The sequence below is a fragment of the Arachis hypogaea genome, chromosome 6 (assembly GCF_003086295.3).
Source record: "Arachis hypogaea cultivar Tifrunner chromosome 6, arahy.Tifrunner.gnm2.J5K5, whole genome shotgun sequence".
Lineage (NCBI taxonomy): Eukaryota > Viridiplantae > Streptophyta > Magnoliopsida > Fabales > Fabaceae > Arachis > Arachis hypogaea.
In genome coordinates, this window is record NC_092041.1 from 34,531,314 (window position 1) to 34,550,795 (window position 19,482).

Sequence of the window (19,482 nt, forward strand, 5' to 3'; positions counted from 1 at the left end):
AAAGGGAAATGATGATGATTGCAAAGAGATAAATTTTGTTTTTGTTATTTTTTTTGAATAAACGAAAAACTAAAATAGAACAAAGGAAAATTAAAATAAAAATTCGAAAATCAAAAAGAAAATAAGATCTAAGTAAATTGAAAACTGAATCAATTAGTTAATCAAAAAGATTTTGAAAACAGCAATTAAAAAGATATGATTGAAAAATTTTTATGAAAAAGATTTGATTTTGAAAAGAGGAAAGAGAAAAACATAAAAAGACACCAAACTTAAAATTTTAGAAAATCAAACACACAGTTTTCGAAAATTTTTAAGGGAAAAACACAAAGAGGACACCAAACTTAGAATTTTTGTAAATCAAAAAGGGACTAAAAACGTGCAAAAATCGAAAATCAAAAGAAAAACAAAAGCATGCAATTGACACCAAACTTAGAATATAGAACTAGACTCAACTAAAAGACTCTAAACCAACAAAAATAAAACAGTCCTAATCTAAGCAACAAGATAAGCCGTCAGTTGTCCAAACTCAACAATCCCCGGCAACGGCGCCAAAAACTTGGTGCACGAAATTGCAATCACACTTTTGCAATCCCGCACAACTAACCAGCAAGTGTACTGGGTCGTCCAAGTAATACCTTGCGTGAGCAAGGGTCGATCCCACAGAGATTGTCGGCTTGAAGCAAGCTATGGCTATCTTGTAAATCTTAGTCAGGATATCAGAAATTATCAGGATTGATTGTGAAAAGCAAAAGAACATGAAATGATTACTTGTTTTGCAGTAATGGAGAATAGGTTGAGGTTTGGAGATGCTCCATCTTCTGAATCTCTGCTTTCCTACTGTCTTCTTCTTCAAACACGCAAGTCTCCTTCCATGGCAAGCTGTATGTAGGGTTTCACCGTTGTCAATGGCTACCTCCCATCCTCTCAGTGAAAGCGATTGCATATGCTCTGTCACAGCATAGCGGAATTCATCTGTCGGTTCTCAATCAGGCCGGAATAGAATCCAGTGATTCTTTTGCGTCTGTCACTAACGCCCCGCCTTCAGGAGATTGAAGCACGTCACAGTCATTCAATCATCGAATCCTACTCAGAATACCACAGACAAGGTTTAGACCTTCCGGATCCTCTTGAATGCCGCCATCAATTCTAGCTTATACCACGAAGATTCCGGTTAAAGAATCCAAGAGATAACTACTTAATCTAAGGTAGAACGGAGGTGGTTATCAGGCACGCGTTCATAGTTGAGAATGATGATGATTGTCACGGATCATCACATTCATCCGGATTAAGAACAAGTATTATCTTAGAATGGAAACAAACATGATTGAATGAGAAACAGTAGTAATTGCATTAATCCATCAAGACACAGCAGAGCTCCTCACCCCCAACCATGGGGTTTAGAGACTCATGCTGTAGAAGATACAATGAGAAACGTGTAAAGTGTCATGAGGTCATCCGGTCGTCCGTTACAATGTCAAAAGATCCTATTAATAGTAAACTAGTAGCCTAGGGTGTACAGAAATGAGTAAATGACGTAAAAATCCACTTCTGGGTCCACTTGGTGTGTGCTTGGGCTGAGCAATGAAGCAATTTCGTGTAGAGACCTTTTCTGGAGTTAAACGCCAGCTTTCATGCCAGTTTGGGCGTTTAACTCCAAGTTTTATGCCAGTTCCGGCGTTTAACGCTGGAATTTCTGAGGGTGTTTTGCCACGCCGGTTTGGGCCATCAAATCTTGGGCAAAGGTATGGACTATCATATATTGCTGGAAAGCCCAAGATGTCTACTTTCCAACGCCGTTGAGAGCGCGCCAATTGGGCTTCTGTAGCTCCAGAAAATCTACTTCGAGTGCAGGGAGGTCAGAATCTAATAGCATCTGCAGTCCTTTTTGGTCTCAGAATCAGATTTTTGCTCAGGACCCTCAATTTCAGCCAGAAAATACCTGAAATCACAGAAAAACACACAAACTCATAGTAAAGTCCAGAAAAGTGAATTTTAGCTAAAAACTAATAAAAATATACTAAAAACTAACTAGATTATACTAAAAACATACTAAAAACAATGCCAAAAAGCATACAAATTATCCGCTCATCACTGTGACAGAGCATTTGGACCTTTTTCACTGAGAGGATGGGATGTAGCCATTGACAACGGTGATGCCCTACATACAGCTTGCCATAGAAAAGGAGTGACAAAGATTGGATGAAAGGAGTAGGAAAGCAGAGATTCAGAAAGAACACAGCATCTCCATACACCTATCTGAAATTCCCACTAATGAATTTACATAAGTATTTCTATCCTTTATTATTTAATTAAGTGTCTTTTTATATTTTCTGAAAACAACTATCAATTTGAATCCGCCTGACTGGGATTTACAAGGTGACATAGCTTGCTTCATACCAACAATCTCTGTGGGATCGACCGTTACTCACGTAAGGTATTACTTGGACGATCCAGTACACTTGCTGGTTAGTTGTGCGGAGTTGTGACAAAGTGTGATTCATGTTTAAGAGCACCAAGTCTTTGGAGCCATTGTTGATGATCACAATTTCGTCCACCAAGTTTTTGGCGCCGTTGCCGGGGATTGTTCAAGTTTGGACAACTGACGGTTCATCTTGTTGCTCAGATCAGGTAATTTTCTTTTTGTTTTAATTTCAAAAATTTTTCAAAAAAGTCTTTCAAAATTTTTTTCTCTTTTTCATTTTCCTAAAGAATATTTTCGAAAAAAAAATTAATAAAATAAAATACACAAAAAAATTATAAAATCATAAAAATAAAAAATATTTTGTGTTTCTTGTTTGAGTCTTGAGTCAATTTTTAAGTTTGGTGTCAATTGCATGCTTTAAAAATTCTATCTTGCATTTTTCGAAAATTCATGCACTCATGGTGTTCTTCATGATCTTCAAGTTGTTCTTGGTAAATCTTCTTGTTTGATCTTGATGTTTTCTTGTTTTGTGTCTTTTATTGTTTTTCATATGCATTTTTGCATTCATAGTATCCATGCATTAAAGAATTCTAAGTTTGGTGTCTTGCATGTTTTCTTTGCATCAAAAATTTTTAAAAAATATGTTCTTGATGTTCATCATGATCTTCAAAGTGTTCTTGGTGTTCATCTTGATATTCATAGTGTTCTTGCATGCATCATGAGTTTTGATTCATAATTTTCATGTTGTGAGTCATTTTTGTTGTTTTTCTCTCTCATCATTAAAAATTCAAAAATCAAAAAATATCTTTTCCTTTTTTTTCTCATAATTTTCGAAAATTTGAGTTGACTTAGTCAAAAATTTTTAAAATTAGTTGTTTCTTACAAGTCAAGTCAAATTTTCAATTTTAAAAATCCTATCTTTTCAAAACTTTTTCAAAAATAAATCTTTTTCATTTTTATCTTATTACTTTCGAAAATTTTAAAATTATTTTCAAAATCTTTTTCTTAATTTTATTTCAAATTTTTGAAACTACATTAACAATTAATGTGATTGATTCAAAAATTTGAAGTTTGTTACTTTCTTGTTAAGAAAGGTTCAATCTTTAAATTCTAGAATCATATCTTTTAGTTTATTATTAGTTAAGTAATTAATTTTAATTTTAAAAATTTAATCTTTTTCAAAATATCTTTTTCTTAAAAATCATATCTTTTTTTCATATCTTTTATATCATATCTTTTTCAAAATTTTATCTTTTTCAAAAAAAAAATTTGATTTCAAAATATCTTATCTTATCTTCTTATTTTCTTATCTTTTCAAATTTGATTTTCAAATCTTTTTCAACTAACTATTTGACTTTTTGTTTGTTTCTTATCTTTTTCAAAGCCACCTAACTACTTTTCTCTCTCTAATTTTCGAAAATATCTCTCTCTTTTTCAAAAGTTCTTTTTTTAATTAATTAATTGTTTTAAATTTTAATTTTTAATTTTATTTCTTATCTTTAATTTCGAAAATTATTTAACTCCTTTTCAAAATTTAATTTCAAAAATTTCTCCCTCTCTCATCTTTTCCTATTTATTTATTCATTTACTAACACCTCTCTTCACCTTTCTTCATCTCAAATCACTGCCTCTATCCTTACCCTTGTGTTTGGATTCTCCTTTCTTTATTCCCTTTCTTCTTCTACTAATAATAAGGAACCTCTTTACTGTGACATAGAGGATTCCTCCTCTTTTTTTTTGTTCTCTTCTATTTCATATGAGCAGGAACAAGGAAAAAGGCATTCTTGTTGAAGCTGATCCAAAACCTGAAAGGACTCTGGAGAGGAAACTAAGAGAAGCTAAATTACAACAATCCAGAGACAACCTTGCTGAAATTTTCGAACAAGAAAAGGAGATGGCAGCCAAACCCAACAACAATAATGCAAGGAGGATGCTTGGTGATTACACTACACCTACTTCCAAGTTTGATGGAAGAAGCATCTCAATTCCTGCCATTGGAGCCAACAATTTTGAGCTAAAACCTCAATTAGTTGCTCTAATGCAACAGAACTGCAAGTTTCATGGACTTCCATCAGAAGATCCCTACCAGTTCTTAACTGAGTTCTTGCAGATCTGTGAGACTGTTAAGACTAATGGAGTAGATCCTGAAGTCTACAAGCTCATGCTTTTCCCTTTTGCTGTGAGAGACAGAGCTAGAGCATGGTTGGACTCTTAACCTAAAGATAGCCTGGACTCTTGGGATAAGTTGGTCATGGCCTTCTTGGCTAAGTTCTTTACTCCTCAAAAGCTAAGCAAGCTTAGAGTGGATGTTCAAACCTTCAAACAAAAAGATGGTGAATCCCTCTATGAAGCTTGGGAAAGATATAAGCAGATGACCAAAAGATGTCCTTCTGACATGTTTTCAGAATGGACCATGATAGATATATTCTATTATAGTCTATCTGAGTTCTCTAAAATGTCATTGGACCATTCTGCAGGTGGATTCACTCACCTAAAGAAAATGCCTGCAGAAGCTCAAGAACTTATTGACATGGTTACAAATAACCAGTTCATGTACACTTCTGAGAGGAATTCCATGAATAATGGGACGCCTCAAAGGAAGGGAGTTCTTGAAATTGATGCTCTGAATGCCATATTGGCTCAGAACAAAATGTTGACTCATCAAGTCAACATGATTTCTCAAAGTCTGAATGGATGGCAAAATGCATCCAACAGCACTAAAGAGGCATCTTTTGAAGAAGAAGCTTATAATCCTGAAAACCCTGCAATGGCAGAGGTAAATTATATGGGTGAACCTTATGGGAACACCTATAATTCATCATGGAGAAATCATCCAAATTTCTCATGGAAGGATCAACAAAAGCCTCAACAAGGCTTTAATAATAGTGGAAGAAATAGGCTCAGCAATATCAAGCCTTATCCATCATCTTCTCAGCAACAGACAGAGAATTATGAACAGAATACCTCTAACTTAGCAAATTTAGTTTCTGATTTGTCTAAGGCCACTTTAAATTTCATGAATGAAACAAGGTCCTCCATTAGAAATCTGGAGGTACAAGTGGGCCATCTGAGTAAGAAAATCACTGAAACCCCTTCTAGTACTCTCCCAAGTAATACTGAAGAAAATCCAAAGAGAGAGTGCAAGGCCATTGATATACTCAACATGGCCGAATGCAAGAAAGGGGGAGAGGATGCGAATCCCAATGAGGAAGATCTCATGGGACGTCTCTCAAGCAGGAAGGAGTTCCCTATTGAGGATCCAAAGGAATCTGAGGCTTATATAGAGACCATAGAGATTCCATTAAATCTCCTTCTGCCATTCATGAGCTCTGAATATTATTCTTCCTCTGAAAAGGATGAAGATGTAACTGGAGAGCAAGTTGCTCAATATCTAGGAGCCATCATGAAACTGAATGCCAAGTTATTTGGTAATGAGACTTGGGAAGGTGAACCTCCCTTGCTCATTAGTGAACTTGATACATGGGTTCTGCAAACTTTACCTCAAAAGAAACAAGATCCTGGGAAATTCTTAATACCCTGTACCATAGACACCATGACCTTTGAAAAAGCTCTGTGTGACCAAGGGTCAGGCATAAATCTTATGCCACTCTTTGTAATGGAGAAGCTGGGGATCATTGAGGTACAACCTGCCTTATTCTCATTACAACTGGCAGACAGGTCAGTAAGACAAGCTTATGGATTAGTAGAGGACGTGTTGGTAAAGGTTAAAGGCCTTTACATTCCTACTGATTTCATAATCTTAGACACTAGGAAGGAGGAGGATGAATGCATCATCCTTGGAAGACCTTTCCTAGCCACAGCAGAAGCTGTGATAGATGTTAACAGAGGAGAATTAGTCCTTCAATTGAATGAGGACTACCTTGTGTTTAAGGCACACGGATATCCTTCTGTAACAAGGGAGAGTAAGCATGCAGAGCTTCTCTCAGTACAAAGTCAAACAAAACCCCCACAATCAACCTCTAAGTTTGGTGTTGGGAGGCCACAGCCAAACTCTAAGTTTGGTGTTGGGAGTCTACAACATTGACCTGATCACCTGTGTGGCTCAATGAGAGCCCACTGTCAAGCTATTGACATTAAAGAAGTGCTTATTGGGAGGTAACCCAATTTTTATTTATCTAATTTTATTTTTCTTTTTATTGTTCTTTTATGTTTTATTAAGTTCATGATCATGTAGAGTCACGAAAAAAATACTAAAATTAAAAATAGAATAAAAAACAGCAGAAGAAAAATCACACCCTGGAGGAAGGACTTACTGGCGTTTAAACGCCAGTAAGGAGCATCTGGCTGGTGTTCAACGCCAGAATAGAGCATGGATCTGGCACTGAATGCCAGAAACATGCAGCAATCTGGTGTTTAAACGCCAGGATTGCACATTGAGAAAAGCTGGTGTTCAACGCCAGAAACATGCTGCAGACGGGCGTTGAACGCCTAGAACAAGCTTAGAGCTGGCGTTTAACGCCAGAAACAAGCACCAGTCTGGCGTTAAACGCCAGGATTGCATGCAGAGGGCATTTTACACGACTCATTGGTGCAGGGATGTAAATCCTTGACACCTTAGGATCTGTGGACCCCACAAGATCATCTCAGGATCTGTGGACCCCACAGGATCCCCACCTACCTCAACTCACCTTCTCTCTTCTTCACCACTCACATCCATCCTTAACACCAAAACCCACCCACATGGCCGAAACACAAACATCTCTCCCTCTCCCTCATATCTTCTTCTCATTCTTCTATTCTTTCTTCTTTTGCTCGAGGGCGAGCAACATTCTAAGTTTGGTGTGGTAAAAGCATAGCTTTTTTTTTTTGCTTTTCCATAACCATTGATGGCACCTAAGGCCAGAGAAACCTCAAAAAAAAAAAGAGAGAATAGAAAAGGGAAGACAATTGCTTCCACCTCTGAGTCATGGGAAATGGAGAGTTTCATCTCAAGGGTCCATAGCTCAGTAATAGAGCATTTGACTGCACATCAAGAGGGCATAAGGAATTCCCTCATCAAGAAATCCCTGAGATACCTCAGAGGATACATGTTCCTCCACATAATTATTGGGAGCAACTAAGGATAGGAACACCAAAATCACTAGGGATCATGCAACAGAAGCAAGGAAGAGACATAAAGGAGCTCAAAAAGCACCATTGGTCCTTTAAAATGCACCGCCCTCACTAAGGTGGACTCATTCCTTAACTTCCTTGTTCTTATTTCTCTGTTTTTCGATTTTTATGCTACATGTTTATCTATGTTTTGTGTCTCTACCTCATGATAATTAGTATTGAGTAACTATGTCTTAAAGCTATGAATAAATTCCATAAATCCTTCACTTATCTTAAATGAAAAATATTTTTAATTCAAAAGAACAAGTACATAAATTTCGAAAATTGTCCTTGAAATTATTTTAATTATATTGATGTGGTGACAATACTTTTTATTTTCTAAATGAATGCTTAAACAGTGCATAATTTTGATCTTGTTGTTTATGAGTGTTAAAATTGTTGGCTCTTGAAAGAATGATGAACAAAGAGAAATGTTATTGATAATCTGAAAAATCATGAAATGATTCTTGAAGCAAGAAAAAGTAGTGAATAGCAAAGGCTTGCGGAAAAAAATTTTAAAGAAAGAAAAAGCAAGCAGAAAAAGCCAATAGCCCTTAAAACCAAAAGGCAAGGGTAAAAAGGATCCAATGCTTTGAGTATCAATAGGTAGGAGGGCCCAAGGAAATAAAATCCAGGCCTAAGCGGCTAAATCAAGCTGTCCCTAATCATGTGCTTGTGGCATGCAGGTCCAAGTGAAAAGCTTGAGACTGAGTGGTTAAAGTCATGATCCAAAGCAAAAAGAGTGTGCTTAAGAGCTCTGGACACCTCTAACTGGGGACTCTAGCAAAGCTGAGTCACAATCTGAAAAGGTTCACCGAGTCATGTGTCTGTGCATTTATGTATCCAGTGGTAATACTGGAAAACAAAATGCTTAGGGCCACGGCCAAGACTCATAAAAGTAGCTGTGTTCAAGAATCAACAAACTTAACTAGGAGAATCAATAACACTATCTGAAATTCTAAGTTCCTAGAGATGCCAATCATTCTAAACTTCAAAGGAAAAAGTGAGATGCCAAAACTGTTCAGAAGCAAAAAGCTACAAGTCTCGCTCATCTAATTAGAATTAATATTCATTGATATTTTGGTATTTATAGTATATTCTCTTCTTTTTATCCTAATTGATCTTCAGTTGCTTGGGGACAAGCAACAATTTAAGTTTGGTGTTGTGATGAGCGGATAATTTATACGCTTTTTGGCATTGTTTTTAGATAGTTTTTAGTATGATCTAGTTACTTTTAGGGATGTTTTCATTAGTTTTTATGCTAAATTCACATTTCTGGACTTTACTATGAGTTTTTGTGTTTTTCTGTGATTTTAGGTATTTTCTGGCTGAAATTGAGGGACCTGAGCAAAACTCTGATAGGAGGCTGACAAAGGATTGCTGATGCTGTTGGAATCTGACCTCCCTGAACTCAAAATGATTTTCTGAAGCTATAGAACTCCAAATGGCGCACTCTCAACGGCGTTGGAAAGTAGACATCCAGAGGTTTCCAGCAATATATAATAGTTCATACTTAATTCGTAATTAGATGACGTAAACTGGCGCTCAATGCCAGTTCCATGCTGCATCCTGGAGTCAAACGCCAGAAACACGTCACGAACCAGAGTTGAACGCCCAAAACACGTTACAACTTGGCGTTCAACTCCAAGATAAGCCTCAGCTCATGTAAAGATCAAGCTCAGCCCAAGCACACACCAAGTGGGCCCCGAAAGTGGATTTCTGCATCAAATTACTTACTTCTGTAAACCCTAGTAGCTAGTCTAGTATAAATAGGACATTTTACTATTGTATTAGTCATCTTTGGTCTCAGTTTTATTTTATTATTCATCTTAGGAGACTAGTGATCACGTTTTGCGGTCTGGCCTCTCAGCCATGCCTGAACCTTCATCACTTATGTATTTTCAACGGTGGAGTTTCTAGACACCATAGATTAAGGGTGTGGAGCTCTGCTGTACCTCAAGTTTCAATGCAATTACTACTATTTTCTATTCAATTCCGCTTGTTCTTATTCTAAGATATTCGTTACACTTCAATATGATGAATGTGATGATCCGTGACACTTATCATCATTCTCATCTATGAACGTGTGACTGACATCCACTTCCGTTCTACCTTAGACCAGGCGCATATCTCTTGGATTCCTTAATCAAAATCTTCATGGTATAAGCTGGAATTGATGACAGCATTCATGGGAATCCGAAAAGTCTAACCTTGTCTGTGGTATTCCGAGTAGGATTCTGGGATTGAATGACTGTGACGAGCTTCAAACTCGCGATTGCTGGGCGTGATGACAAACGCAAATGAATCAAGGGATTCTATTCCAACATGATCAAGAACCGACAGATGATTAGCCGTGCTGTAACAGAGCATTTGGACCTTTTTCACTGAGAGGTTGGGATGTAGCCTGGTGCGCGAAATTGTGAACAATACTTTTTCACAACTCTCATAATCCCTGGTCATGAACCCCAAAAACTTGGTAGCTCAATACCATGGCATTACACAACTTCGCACAACTAACCAGCAAGTGCACTGGGTCGTCCAAGTAATAAACCTTACGCGAGTAAGGGTCGATCCCACGGAGATTGTTAGTATTGAAGCAAGCTATGGTCATCTTGTAAATCTTAGTCAGGCAAACTCAAATGGTAATGGTGATGAACGAAAATAACACAAAGGTAAAGATAGAGATACTTATGTAATTCATTGGTAGGAACTTCAGATAAGCGCATGAAGATGCCTTCCCTTCCGTCTCTCTGCTTTCCTACTGTCTTCATCCAATCCTTCTTACTCCCTTCCATGGCAAGCTTAAGCAAGGGTTTCACCGTTGTCAGTGGCTACCTCCCATCCTCTCAGTGAAAGCAATTGCATATGCTCTGTCACAGCATAGCGGAATTCATCTGTCGGTTCTCAATCAGGCCGGAATAGAATCCAGTGATTCTTTTGCGTCTGTCACTAACGCCCCGCCCTCAGGAGTTTGAAGCACGTCACAGTCATTCAGTCATTGAATCCTACTCAGAATACCACAGACAAGGTTAGACCTTCCGGATTCTCTTGAATGCCGCCATCAGTTCTCGCCTATACCACGAAGATTTCGGTTAAAGAACCCAAGAGATATTCACTAGAGCCTTGATTGCTTGTAGAACAAGAGTGGTTGTCAGTCACCTTGTTCATGGGTGAGAATGATGATGAGTGTCACGGATCATCACATTCATCAAGTTAAAGAACAAGTGATATCTTAGAACAAGAACAAGCGGAATTGAATGGAAGAACAATAGTAATTGCATTAATACTCGAGGTACAGCAGAGCTCCACACCTTAATCTATGGTGTGTAGAAACTCCACCGTTGAAAATACATAAGCATAAGGTCTAGGCATGGCCGAATGGCCAGCCTCCCAATGATCTAAGAACTAAAATGTCCAAAGATGATCTAGAGATCTAAAGTGATCAAAAGATTTCTAATACAATAGTCAAAGGTCCTACTTATAGAAAAACTAGTAGCCTAAGGTGTACAGAAATGAGTAAATGACATAAAAATCCACTTCCGGGCCCACTTGGTGTGTGCTTGGGCTGAGCAATGAAGCATTTTCGTGTAGAGACCTTTTTCGGAGTTAAACGCCAGCTTTCATGCCAGTTTGGGCGTTTAACTCCCATTTGGGTGCCAGTTCCAGCGTTTAACGCTGGGATTTCTGAGGGTGACTTTGAACGCCAGTTTGGGCCATCAAATCTTGGGCAAAGTATAGACTATCATATATTGCTGGAAAGCCCAGGATGTCTACTTTCCAACGCCGTTGAGAGCGCGCCAATTGGGCTTCTGTAGCTCCAGAAAATCCACTTTGAGTGCAGGGAGGTCAGAATCCAACAGCATCTGCAGTCCTTTTTGGTCTCTGAATCAGATTTTTGCTCAGGTCCCTCAATTTCAGCCAGAAAATACCTGAAATCACAGAAAAACACAAAAACTCATAGTAAATTCCAGAAAAGTGAATTTTAACTAAAAACTAATAAAAATATACTAAAAACTAAATAGATCATACCAAAAACATACTAAAAACAATGCCAAAAAGCATACAAATTATCCGCTCATCACAACACCAAACTTAAATTGTTGCTTGTCCTCAAGCAACTGAAAATCAAATAGGATAAAAAGAAGAGAATATGCAATGAATTCCAAAAACATCTATGAAGATCAGTATTAATTAGATGAGCGGGGCTTTTAGCTTTTTGCCTCTGAACAGTTTTGGCATCTCACTCTATCCTTTGAAATTCAGAATGGTTGGCTTCTTTAGGAACTTAGAATCCAGATAGTGTTATTGATTCTCCTAGTAGAGTATGATGATTCTTGAACATAGCTACTTATTGAGTCTTGGCTGTGGCCCAAAGCACTCTGTCTTCCAGTATTACCACCGGATACATACATGCCACAGACACATAATTGGGTGAACCTTTTCAGATTGTGACTCAGCTTTGCTAAAGTCCCCAATTAGAGGTGTCCAGGGTTCTTAAGCACACTCTTATTTGCCTTGGATCACAACTCTTATTTCTCTATTTTTTTTCCGTTTTCTTTTTCTTCTTTTTTTTCTTTTTTTTTCGGTTTTTTTTTTTGAATAGAAATGCTTTTTCTTGCTTCAAGAATCATTTTATTGATTTTTCAGATCCTCAGTAACATGTCTCCTTTTTCATCATTCTTTCAAGAGCCAACATTCATAAACCACAAATTCAAGATACATATGCACTGTTTAAGCATACATTCAAAAGGCAAAAGTATTGCCACCACATCAAAATAATTAAACTGTTATAAAATTCAAAATTCATGCAATTCTTCCTTTTTCAATTAAGCACGTTTTTATTTAAGAAAGGTGATGGATTCATAGGACATTCATAACTTTAAGGCATAGACACTAAGACACTAATGATCACAAGACACAAACATGGATAAACATAAGCATAAAATTCGAAAAACAGAAGAATAAAGAACAAGGAAATTAAGGAACGGGTCCACCTTAGTGATGGCGGCTCTTTCTTCCTCTTGAAGATCCTATGGTGTGCTTGAGCTCCTCAATATCTCTTCCTTGTCTTTGTTGCTCCTCCCTCATGATTCTTTGATCTTCTCTAATCTCATGAAGGATGATGGAGTGTTCTTGATGCTCCACCCTTAGTTGTCCCATGTTGGAACTCAACTCTCCTAAGGAGGTGTTCAATTGCTCCCAATAGTTTTGTGGAGGAAAGTGCATCCCTTGAGGAATCTCAGGGATCTCATGATGAGTGGGATCTCTTGTGTGCTCCATCCTCTTCTTAGTGATGGGCTTGTCCTCCTCAATGGGAGTGTCTCCCTCTATGTCAACTCCCACTGAATAACAGAGGTGACAAATGAGATGAGGAAAGGCTAACCTTGCCAAGGTAGAGGACTTGTCCGCCACCTTATAGAGTTCTTGGGCTATAACCTCATGAACCTCTATTTCTTCTCCAATCATGATGCTATGGATCATGATAGCCCGGTCTATGGTAACTTCGGACCGGTTGCTAGTGGGAATGATTGAGCGTTGTATAAACTCTAACCATCCTCTAGCCAAGGGCTTGAGGTCATGCCTTCTTAATTGAACCGGCTTTCCTCTTGAATCTCTCTTCCATTGGGCGCCCTCTTCACATATGACTGTGAGGACTTGGTCCAACCTTTGATCAAAGTTGACCCTTCTAGTGTAAGAATGCTCATCTCCTTGCATCATAGGCAAGTTGAACGCCACCCTCACACTTTCCGGACTAAAATCCAAGTATTTCCCCCGAACCATAGTAAGATAATTCTTTGGATTCGGGTTCACACTTTGGTCATGGTTCTTGGTGATCCATGCATTGGCATAGAACTCTTGAACCATCAAGATTCCGACTTGTTGAATGGGGTTGGTAAGAACTTCCCAACCTCTTCTTCGGATCTCATGTCGGATCTCCGGATATTCACCCTTTTTGAGTGAAAAAGGGACCTCGGGGATCACCTTCTTCAAGGCCACAACTTCATAGAAATGGTCTTGATGCACCCTTGAGATGAATCTTTCCATCTCCCATGACTCGGAGGTGGAAGCCTTTGCCTTCCGTTTCCTCTTTCTAGAGGTTTCTCCGGTCTTGGATGCCATAAATGGTTATGGAAAAACGAAAAGCTATGCTTTTACCACACCAAACTTAAAATGTTTGCTCGTCCTCGAGCAAAAGAAGAAAGAAGATAGTAGAAGAAGAAGAAATGGAGGAGATGGAGAGGGCTTTGTGTTCGGCCAAAAGGGAGAAGAAGTAGTGTTTAAGGTGTGTGAAAATGAAGGAGTGAAGGAGGGTTTATATAGGAGAGGGGGAGAGAGAGGTTTGGCCATTTGAGGATGGGTTTGGGTGGGAAAGTGGTTTGAATTTGAATGGTGAGGTGGGTGGGGTTTTATGAAGGATGGATGTGAGTGGTGAAGAGAAAGATGGGATTTGATAGGTGAGGGGTTTTTGGGGAAGAGGTATTGAGGTAATTGGTGAATGGGTGAAGAAGAGAGAGAGTGGTAGGGTAGGTGGGGATCCTGTGGGGTCCACAGATCCTGAGGTGTCAAGGAAAAGTCATCCCTGCACCAAATGGCACTCAAAATCACGTTTTGAGCCAATTCTGGCGTTAAACGCCGGGCTGGTGCCCATTTTTGGCGTTTAACGCCAGCTTCTTGCCCCTTTCTGGCGTTTAACGCCAGTCTGGTGCCCCTTTCTGGCGTTAAACGCCCAGAATGGTGCCAGACTGGGCGTTAAACGCCCACCAGCTAACCTCACTGGCGTTTAAACGCCAGTGGGTGCGTCCTCCAGGGTGTGCTGTTTTTCTTCCTGTTTTTCATTCTGTTTTTGCTTTTTTCATGGATTTTGTGACTTTTTATGATCATCAACCTACAAAAGAGATAAAATAACAAAAGAAAATAATTAATTATAAAACATTGGGTTGCCTCCCAACAAGCGCTTCTTTAATGTCATTAGCTTGACAGAGGACTCTCATGGAGCCTCAGAAATGCTCAGAACCGTGTTGGAACCTCCCAACACCAAACTTAGAGTCTGAATGTGGGGGTTCAACACCAAACTTAGAGTTTGGTTGTGGCCTCCCAACACCAAACTTAGAGTTTGACTGTGGGGGCTCTGTTTGGCTCTGTTTTGAGAGAAGCTCTTCATGCTTCCTCTCCATGATGACAGAGGGATATCCTTGGGCCTTAAACACCAAGGATTCTTCATTCACTTGAATGATCAACTCTCCTCTATCAACATCAATCACAGCCTTTGCTGTGGCTAGAAAGGGTCTGCCAAGGATGATGGATTCATCCATGCACTTCCCAGTCTCTAGGACTATGAAATCAGTAGGGATGTAATGGTCTTCAACTTTGACCAGAACATCCTCCACAACTCCATAGGCTTGTTTTCTTGAGTTGTCTGCCATCTCTAGTGAGATTTTTGCAGCTTGCACCTCAAAGATCCCTAACTTCTCCATTACAGAGAGGGGCATGAGGTTTACACTTGACCCTAAGTCACACAAGGCCTTCTTGAAGGTCATGGTGCCTATGGTACAAGGTATAGAAAACTTCCCAGGATCCTGCCTCTTTTGAGGCAGTTTCTGCCTAGACAAGTCATTCAGTTCTTTGGTGAGCAAAGGGGATTCATCCTCCCAAGTCTCATTTCCAAATAACTTGTCATTTAGCTTCATGATTGCTCCAATGTATTTAGCAACTTGCTCTTCAGTGACATACTCATCCTCTTCAGAGGAAGAATACTCATCAGAGCTCATGAATGGCAGGAGTAAGTCCAATGGAATCTCTATGGTCTCAGTTTGAGCCTCAGATTCCCAAGGTTCCTCATTGGGGAACTCATTGGGGGCCAGTGGACGTCCAGTGAGGTCTTCCTCAGTGGCGTTCACTGCCTCTTCTTCCTCCCAGGATTCGGCCAAATTGATGGCTTTGCACTCTCCTTTTGGATTTTCTTCTGTATTGCTTGGGAGAGTACTAGGAGGGAGTTCAGTAATTTTCTTGCTCAGCTGACCCACTTGTCCTTCCAAATTCCTAATGGAGGACCTAGTTTCAGTCATGAAACTTTGAGTGGTTTTGATTAGATCAGAGACCATGGTTGCTAAGTCAGAGGTATTCTGCTTAGAACTCTCTGTCTGTTGCTGAGAAGATGATGGAAAAGGCTTGCTATTGCTAAACCTGTTTCTTCCACCATTATTGTTATTGAAACCTTGTTGAGGTCTCTGTTGATCCTTCCATGAAAGATTTGGATGATTCCTCCATGAAGGATTGTAGGTGTTTCCATAGGGTTCTCCCATGTAATTCACCTCTTCTATTGAAGGGTTCTCAGGATCATAAGCTTCTTCCTCAGATGAAGCTTCCTTAGTACTGCTTGGTGCATTTTGCATTCCAGACAGACTTTGAGAAATCATATTGACTTGTTGAGTCAATATTTTGTTCTGAGCCAATATGGCATTCAGAGTATCAATCTCAAGAACTCCTTTCTTCTGACTAGTCCCATTGTTCACAGGATTTCTGTCAGAAGTGTACATGAATTGGTTATTTGCAACCATTTCAATCAGTTCTTGAGCTTCAGTAGGCGTCTTCTTCAGATGAAGAGATCCTCCAGAAGAGCTATCCAAAGACATCTTGGACAGTTCAGAGAGACCATCATAGAAAATACCTATGATGCTCCATTCAGAAAGCATATCAGTGGGACACTTTCTGATCAATTGTTTGTATCTTTCCCAAGCTTCATAGAGGGATTCTCCTTCCTTCTGTCTGAAGGTTTGGACTTCCACTCTAAGCTTACTCAATTTTTGAGGTGGAAAGAACTTTGCCAAGAAGGCATTGACTAGCTTTTCCCAAGAGTCCAAGCTTTCTTTAGGTTGAGAGTCCAACCATGTTCTAGCTCTGTCTCTTACAGCAAAAGGGAATAGCATAAGTCTGTAGACCTCAGGGTCAACCCTATTAGTCTTAACAGTGTCACAGATTTGCAAGAACTCAGCTAAAAACTGATGAGGATCTTCCAATGGAAGTCCATGGAACTTGCAATTCTGTTGCATTAGAGAAACTAATTGAGGCTTAAGCTCAAAGTTGTTTGCTCCAATGGCAGGGATAGAGATGCTTCTCCCATAGAAGTCGGGAGTAGGTGCAGTAAAGTCACCCAGCACCTTCCTTGCATTGTTGGCATTGTTGTTGTTTTCGGCTGCCATTTGTTCTTCTTCCTTGAAGAATTCGTTCAGGTGCTCTAAAGAGAGTTGTGCTTTTGGCTTCTCTTAGCTTTCTCTTCAAGGTCCTTTCAGGTTCAGGATCAGCCTCAACAAGAATGCCTTTGTCTTTGCTCCTGCTCATAAGAAAGAGAAGGGAACAAGAAAATGTGGAATCCTCTATGTCACAGTATAGAGATTCCTTAAGGTGTCAGAGGAAAAGAAGAGTAGAAGACAGAAGTGGAAAATTCGAACTTAACAAAGGAGATGGAGTTCGAATTTTGCATTAAGGAATAGTATTAGTCCATAAATAGAAGGATGTGAGAAGGAGGGAAGTAATTTTCGAAAATTAAGTGAAAAAATTTGAAAACATTTTTGAAAAGCATTACTTAATTTTCGAAAATGAAAATAGAAAAGAAATCAAGTGATTTTTGAAAAAGATTTTGAAATTAGAAATCAAAAAGATTTGATTGAAAACTATTTTGAAAAAGATGTGGTTAAGAAGATATGATTGATAAAAAAAATGTGATTGAGAAGATATGATTTGAAAAACATTTTAAAAAGATTTGATTTGAAAATTAAAAACTTGACTAACAAGAAAAGATATGATTCAAACATTAAACCTTTCTCAACAGAAAAGGCAACATACTTGAGATGTTGAATCAAATCATTAATTGATAGTAAGTATCTTTAGAATTGGAAAGAAATTGATTTTGAAAAAGATTTGATTGGAAAATTGATTTGAAAAAGATTTGATTTTGAAAAGATTTTGAAAACTTAGAAAAAATTTGATTTGAAAACAAAATCTTCCCCTCTAGCCATCCTGGCGTTAAACGCCCAGAATGGTGCACATTCTGGCGTTTAACGCCCAAAATGCTACCCTTTTGGGCGTTAAACGCCCAACCAGGTACCCTGGCTGGCGTTTAAATGCCAGTCTGTCCTTCTTCACTGGGCGTTTTGAACGCCCAGCTTTTTCTGTGCAATTCCTCTGCTGTATGTTCTGAATCTTCAATTCTCTGTATTATTGACTTGAAAAGACACAAATTAAAAATATTTTTGGATTTTTAATAACAGGGACAAACCAAAATGCAACAAGAATCAAATAACAATGCATGAAAGACACCAAACTTAGCAATTTGTATACTACTGACACTAACAAAATGAAAATGCATATGAGACACACAAAACACTCAAGTCAATTGAATTCAAAGATCAGAGCAAGTAAATCATCAAGAACATCTTGAAGATCACTTAGACATATGAATGCATGCAATTGACACCAAACTTATGATGAGACACTAGACTCAAACAAGAAATATTTTTTTGGATTTTATGATTTTGTAAAATTTTTTTGTGTTTTTCGAAAATTAAATGGAAAAAGGTATCAAAATTCTTAATGAGAATTCCAGGAATCAGTGCAATGCTAGTCTAAGACTCCGGTCCAGGAATTAGACATGGCTTCACAGCCAGCCAAGCTTTCAAAGAAAGCTTCGGTCCAAAACACTAGACATGGCCAGAGGCCAGCCAAGCCTTAGCAGATCATTGCTCCAAAAGCAAGATTGATAAAAATCAACAAGCTTTTGTGGTGTTAAGTTGAAACCTCGGTCCAATGAAATTAGACATGGCTTCTCAGCCAGCCAGATTTCAACAAATCATCATGAAACTCTAGAATTCAACTTCAAGAATTTCGAAAAAAATAAATACCTAATCTAAGCAACAAGATGAACCGTCAGTTGTCCAAACTTGAACAATCCCAGGCAATAACGCCACAAACTTGGTGTTGTTGCCGGATCTTGGCACTGATGTTACCAAAAGCTTGCTCAAAACTTGAACAATCCCCGGCAACGGCGCCAAAAACTTGGTGCGCAAAATTGTGAACAATACTTTTTCACAACTCTCATAATCCCTGGTCATGAACCCCAAAACTTGGTAGCTCAATACCATGGCATTACACAACTTCGCACAACTAACCAGCAAGTGCACTGGGTCGTCCAAGTAATAAACCTTACGCGAGTAAGGGTCGATCCCACGGAGATTGTTAGTATTGAAGCAAGCTATGGTCATCTTGTAAATCTTAGTCAGGTAAACTCAAATGGTAATGGTGATGAACGAAAATAACACAAAGGTAAAGATAGAGATACTTATGTAATTCATTGGTAGGAACTTCAGATAAGCGCATGAAGATGCCTTCCCTTCCGTCTCTCTGCTTTCCTACTGTCTTCATCCAATCCTTCTTACTCCCTTCCATGGCAAGCTTAAGCAAGGGTTTCACCGTTGTCAGTGGCTACCTCCCATCCTCTCAGTGAAAGCGATTGCATATGCTCTATCACAGCATAGCAAAATTCATCTGTCGGTTCTCAATCAGGCCGGAATAGAATCCAGTGATTCTTTTGCGTCTGTCACTAACGCCCCGCCCTCAGGAGTTTGAAGCACGTCACAGTCATTCAGTCATTGAATCCTACTCAGAATACCACAGACAAGGTTAGACCTTCCGGATTCTCTTGAATGCCGCCATCAGTTCTCGCCTATACCACGAAGATTCCGGTTAAAGAACCCAAGAGATATTCACTAGAGCCTTGATTGCTTGTAGAACAAGAGTGGTTGTCAGTCACCTTGTTCATGGGTGAGAATGATGATGAGTGTCACGGATCATCACATTCATCAAGTTGAAGAACAAGTGATATCTTAGAACAAGAACAAGCGGAATTGAATGGAAGAACAATAGTAATTGCATTAATACTCGAGGTACAACAG

At 38.8% G+C, this 19,482-nt stretch overlaps 2 non-coding genes across 2 annotated transcripts; one reads left to right on the top strand and one right to left on the bottom strand.

Annotated features, from left to right (window-relative positions):
• Positions 1-4,715: 4,715 nt before the first annotated feature.
• Positions 4,716-4,819, bottom strand: LOC112699973 (small nucleolar RNA R71). Its single transcript, XR_003152903.1, has one exon. It is a non-coding gene; the product is annotated as a small nucleolar RNA R71 (small nucleolar RNA).
• Positions 4,820-16,221: 11,402 nt separating this feature from the next.
• LOC112700554 (small nucleolar RNA R71) lies at positions 16,222-16,329 on the top strand. Its single transcript, XR_003153460.1, has one exon. It is a non-coding gene; the product is annotated as a small nucleolar RNA R71 (small nucleolar RNA).
• Positions 16,330-19,482: the final 3,153 nt, after the last annotated feature.